The sequence below is a fragment of the Morone saxatilis genome, unplaced genomic scaffold (genome assembly GCF_004916995.1).
Source record: "Morone saxatilis isolate NCDOM2014 unplaced genomic scaffold, NCSU_SB_2.0 Contig10, whole genome shotgun sequence".
Lineage (NCBI taxonomy): Eukaryota > Metazoa > Chordata > Actinopteri > Moronidae > Morone > Morone saxatilis.
In genome coordinates, this window is record NW_023339652.1 from 342429 (window position 1) to 348485 (window position 6057).

A 6057-nucleotide genomic window follows, 5' to 3' on the forward strand; every position below is an offset into this window, starting at 1 on the left:
ATATATATATATATAGTATATATTGTCTGGTTTTTTTGCTATGGACCTTTTTCTTGTGTCTTTAATAAAGCCATTAATGTTATTACTATTATCATTTTTTATGTAGCTAATATAGAGACATCAGTGCTAAAGTGTAGTTAAAAACTGAGTTTGTTTAAGTCAAAGATCAGAGTACTTGGTGTGTGTGTCTTCATATTCTGGGTGGTATAATAAACACTGACACACCTTCCTGTAAGAGTCTGTTTTTGACCTTAAATAGACCTCCGTCTGGACTGACGGGGCAGGTAGCCCACAGACCTGCAGCATGGATCCACATTTAGATTTACAATCACTGGCCTTTGTTTGGACGCTCACTTCCTGTTGAGTCTTTTCCAAATAAATGGATTCTCTGGAAAGCAGCTCAGGACCGACCGGAAAATTCTTAAGACAGGAGACGTTTGGAGCTTCTGTTTATCTCCATTTCTTTCCACATCTGCTAAAAACTGATACAGTTCACTGTGGTGGAGGAACCACTGAAATACTACAACTACTCCATTACTAGTAAAAAATACTGCATTCTTTAAGTATCAAAAATCAGCAGGTAAATGTACTCAGGTATCTCAGTATCTTAGCTTTTAGATCAGATAGGGAGGGAGGAAATTGAAAAGGAAAGAAGGAGCTAAAAGCAGGAGAAAGGAAGCAATCTTCTGAACCTCCTCTGGTTGAATAAAAAGACAAATTAAACATCTACTCTCGCTTCATTTTTCAGCTGCAAAACTTAAAAATTCAGAGTCCAGAGATGTGAGGTGGTGGAAAGATGAAGAGAGATTTTTATTCTTCTAATGTCTAAATGAACATTTAACAGTAGACGAACTTTTAACATTCAGATAAAAGAGGTTCAGATACCCTGAAGCCCTGAAGTATCTTACCCTTTTCTGGCTCTGTGTTCCCACAATGCAGCATTACACACACTTCAGCCTGTTAGCGTCATCAGAAATGTGTAAAAATTCTAATGTTTAGATGGGAGTGGTTGAGGGGATCACATTGACATCCTGTTGATATACAGTAAGACTGACATGTTTTTGTCCTAAATGCAGAGATGCTGTCGAGTTGTCGGGACACAATGATAAACAGTGAAATAATAAATTACTTTGATTTATATGTTTTTGTTTCTTTGCTTGCGTCTGTTCTCACGGCTCTTTTCACACAAAGCTGTTATGCAAGAGTGTGAGCCAGTGCTGATGTTCCTCTGGAAAAAACAAAGCAGCTTCAAGGAAAGGCAAACAGGCCGGCAGGAAGGAATTCAAAAAGATGGGAGTTAGATAACGCTCCACCTGTCTGAGGACAAATCTCCTCAGGAAAGATAGCAAAGCTTTTCAGTAATGAGCGTTTGTTATTTTGATTTCTCTCCAGCCGTTCATGAAATCTCGTCGACGTTTTAACGGTTGTGACGCGTGGGAACGTTTCTCAGAGGAAGAAGAACAGAGGCTTTTTGTCTCCGCTTTAACAGAAAGCACACGTTTGGCTTCAGATTTAAACATGATTTCACGGATACAGATGAACATCTCTGAAATCCTCAGCTCAGTCATGAGGTAATGTTTGATGGACCTGCCCATCGATCGGCTCGTTGGTCTCGCCGTTCTCATGGTCGCTGCTGACATCAACGTTCAGAAACGCTTTGGAAACTAAAACTATAATTTCAGAGGCACTCTAGTGGCCATGTGGAGCTGTAAATTTGTTCGGTGGATGAAAACTTCAGATCTTTACCACTAGTCAAATCAGTGTTATTTATATATCCCAATATCACAAATTACAAATGTGCGTCAAGGGGCTTTACAACGCCTTCTATCCTTAGAGCCTCGATCCCTTTAATGGAAGAGCAACAGAGCAACTTTTGTTTCTGCAATGAATTTGCTGGAGAAATTAACAATTGCAAATAAATAGTTTCATTAGTTCATTAAAAATCGAAGGCACTTTGTTGCAGTGAAAATAACATCTCAGTTGTTTGGTTACATAGGGCTGCTATGATTGGTAAACTACAGTGATTGGTCAAATTTGTATAAATGTTGTGGTGATTAGACAAAATTGTAAGGTCAAACGGATTGATTGAATTAATTGTTGGTAAATGGTAAATGGACCACACACACAGCATCGGGAGCAATTCGGGGTTCAGTATCTTGCTCAAGAATACTTCGACGTGTGGCACCAGGAGCAAGGGATCGAACCAACAACCTTCCTATTAGGGGACGACCTGCTCTGCCTCTGCACCACGGCCTCCTGTTGGGCAGAGTTGATAAGTAGAAGACTCAAGATGAGCACAGTGGCTCAGTTGTTAGCACCTTTGCCTCAAAGCAAGAACATCCTGGGGCAGGAGTTTGCATGCGTGAGTTTCCTCTGGATGCTCCAGTTTCCTGCACCTTAAAAAAACATGTATGTTTGGTTGCTTCTCCAAATCTGGTTTGGTCCCCAGGGGCACCGCTTAATGGCTGCCCACTGCTCCTACTACTGAGGATGAGCCAAATGCAGAAACAAAACTTTATTAAAATCAAGAAGAAACAAAGTCTTGTGTAAATCACAATGTGCATCACAGCTTTAATTCTTAACAAGTTCATTGATTAAATCCCATTGAATCTGAGCGGAATCAATAAACCTAAACTCTGAACTGAATGTTACTGAATCTGTTGTGTGGAGTACATTTTAAAACCCAAAGATATTCAGTTTAAGCAGCAAATCATTACATTGGAGAAGCTCTAAAATAATTGGTTAAAAGTTAACCTTTTGTTGATCAACAATTACTTGACTTAATATAAGAAAGGTCAGAATGACTCATTCATAAATATTATGAGAACAAGCTGCTGTTGAAATCTGTGTCTTCAGAGGGTTAAAAAATGAATTTTCCCTATTTAGAAATAAAAGAAGAGCGAATGAGCTGCTTCGACATGATCCGTGTTATAACACTCGCCTTGTGCTTATCTGTTATGGTTCCCCGCCCTGCACTGATATATAAGATCAATAAGGGAACGCCCAGTGGGTAAACATTCCCCCCGGCCCCTGGCCCGGAGCCTCAGTCTTCAGGGGCCGAGCACTCCGTCCTGACCCCTGCACCGTGAAGGTGAGCCTGTGGTGTTTGGCACCACCGACGGAAATCAAACCCTTCCATTTATTAGTTCTCAGAGCCGGTATTGTTGTAAGGATCAGAGATGAAGAAAGGCTCTGGATTAATGCGATGAAAAGACAAACAATCGACGGGCCGTGGAAGATGTAAATGCACCACTGAGAATTATTTCCACTACTTCAAAGACAGCAACGGCTGCAGCTGCCACATTTCACATGAGTTTTATTCCCAATATTTAGAGGATCGAATCCTTTTTGTAGTTCATATGTTGAGTGAACAATGCTGATGTTTTATGTTTGTTTCTTTCATTTAAAGGACATTGTGCGAGGAATCATAAAACTCTGTATAACCAGGTGGATGCCACACCTCTCCCTTGAAAGAAAACACAAAACAGACCATTTGTCAAACTGCCATTCTCTTTCAAAACCTCTTTGAATAACAGCTGCTGATATCATACTTTCAAACATTTAACCCCTAAAATCTACTTTTCATTTCTCCGTGAGTTTTCTCTGCCCATCATATAAAACCACATATAAAGGTCCAGTGTGTAGGATTTACTGTCATCTAGTGGTGTAGTTGTAGATTGCAACTCCGAAGCGAGGGAGGAACTATGGAAGAATCGTATCTAGAGCCAGTGTACAGTAGATAAATAGCGGTCCAATCCTGGATGTATTAAGAAGAACTGAATACAGCATTGGGAACGGGCTCCGTTCATTCCAATGGAAGCTGCTCAGTGGCGCATGAAGCCAAAACAGTTCAACAAATAAGCCAGATCTTAACCCCACACAGTGCCTTCAAAAGCTAAACGTCCTGTTTAGCCCTCCACTAACTTGAATGAAGATAAAATAATCGTGCCGCTCTTCTACACTTCACAACTGTTATTGGATTGAATGAATCATTTTACAGCTGCTTCTTTCACAATGGGAGCTTATAAATTTTTTTTGGTCATTAAGTGTCATGTGATGGACGTCATTGCTGTAATTTCACAAGTTGGCCACTATATCAACCTGTTCTAGCTCATTCTCGGTCCACAGTGATCCAATCAAACACCTGATCAATTTGATGTTGAAATATTACCCCTCTCAAATATTCACTGTCAGTTGAATATCCGTCAAAATCTCCTGATGCTCTAACTGTTGATGTATGTAAAAAAGTCATTGTCTTCCATCATGACAGTATGTATACGTACAGCATTTAGCAAAGTTTAGAACCTGATTTGTCAGATATTAACTCTTCAAATAGTTTAGTTCAGTGGTTTAAAGTTCAGCAGTGCAAACAGATTTACCTTTGAGCTCTGCTGCCTGATGGTCCTTGATAAAATGTTCATGCCAGCAAGCTCTGTTGGTATGTAATGGCCTACAAACCCAGTCTAAATAAACCCGGGTTACCCACAATGCCACTGCAGTGCCTTTTGCTCTCACACCTTTTCAGTTTGTGATTTTCAAGAATGTTCCATCCATCCATATTCCCCAGAGCTAAACGCCGCTCTAGGGAATATTCTGGTGGAAAAGTATTCAGTGTTTGTAGGTTCACATCTGCTTCAAAGATGACACTTTAAAGGACCGTCTCAAACAACACGTAGCTTCTTTTTTACTCGTTTTCACTCAGTGTGAAGAAAGGATCAGAGGATTTGAACTAAGGACATCAGTCATGTAGCATCAACTCTAAGAGCCCTATTTTACAATTTCTAGTCAAAGACGTTGATTTTCCTGAAGGAAAACTGGTAGATTTTTTTTAGCAAGCTATCAAGTTGTTTGAAAGCTGACTTTTCAATTTTCAGTTGGTGTCAAGCAACTTCAAAAAGTATTAAATATTCACTTAATGTTGAAGTTAAAGTTGAAGCTGAGCAGCCGGAGGACATCAAAGGAAAAAACTGAAAATATTTTCTCCATAAAATCTGATCCAGTTTCACCGGAATCCCTGAATACAGTTATAAAGTTGTGCTTTTGTACAGTAATCAGTGAGGCCAGGGTATTGATGTCTGTTAAACATAATACTTAATGGGGACTTTAAAACTAACTTTAAGACTGTCTGGTTGTTCATTGTTCTTCCTGATCAGTCTGAGTGACATCAGCTTACACCAACGTGAACACACACACTCATCCTCTTCCTCTGAGTGGCCTGATTTTCCGTCAGTGGATGAATGATGTCTGACATTCTTCTTCAAACGTCTCTCAGCCTGTGTGGTCTGTCTCTGAGGGCGACGTCATTTTAAAAGTCAGACTGAGTCACCTTTAGTGTGTGTGATCGACTCTCTGCTGCTAATTTATCCATTTCAGACCATTAAAAAACTGTGTAGAAAAACAATTATTTTTACCAACTTCTATTTCTGGTGTCGAGTAGCTGTGTCGTGCTTTTGGGTTTAGTCGTGTCCTGCTTTATTATGCACTACTGTCATTTACTTCCTGTCTGTGTCTGTTTTCCCACCCTACTTTTACCTGTCAGCTCATCCAGCTTGCTGTTACCTTTTGCTTTTGAGCTTCTGTCAACCAAACCTGGACCTGAACCGGTCTACCTGTCTGCCTGTCTGTCCGTCTACCTGTACCTGCCAGTAAGCTCCATAGATATCATCATATGAGACACCTTCTGACTCATGCATTAAAGGGACATTTCACCTGTGGGGCTGATCGGACAGAAATATCCAGCTGCCAGGATGGCCGGTACTGGCGGGCCCAAGAGTTGAGGCGCTAGGAGGAGCTATAATGTCATTGTTAACCATGATTTATTTTTTGTTGTTGTTGGATGTATTTCTGCATTAAATGGTTACATTCACGTTGTTGTAGTCTGTTGGATTTGTTAAGTGGGAAGCGGTTGCGGAGCTGTGCGATTGTGGGAGTTTGTGTTCTTTAAGACAAATGCTGCCCTAAAGTCACTTTCTTGTCTTTTCTCAGTCAAATACCCAATTCTAGAATTTATGTTAGCATTTTCGAGTACATTATTAACCCCACTATTTCATAATATTA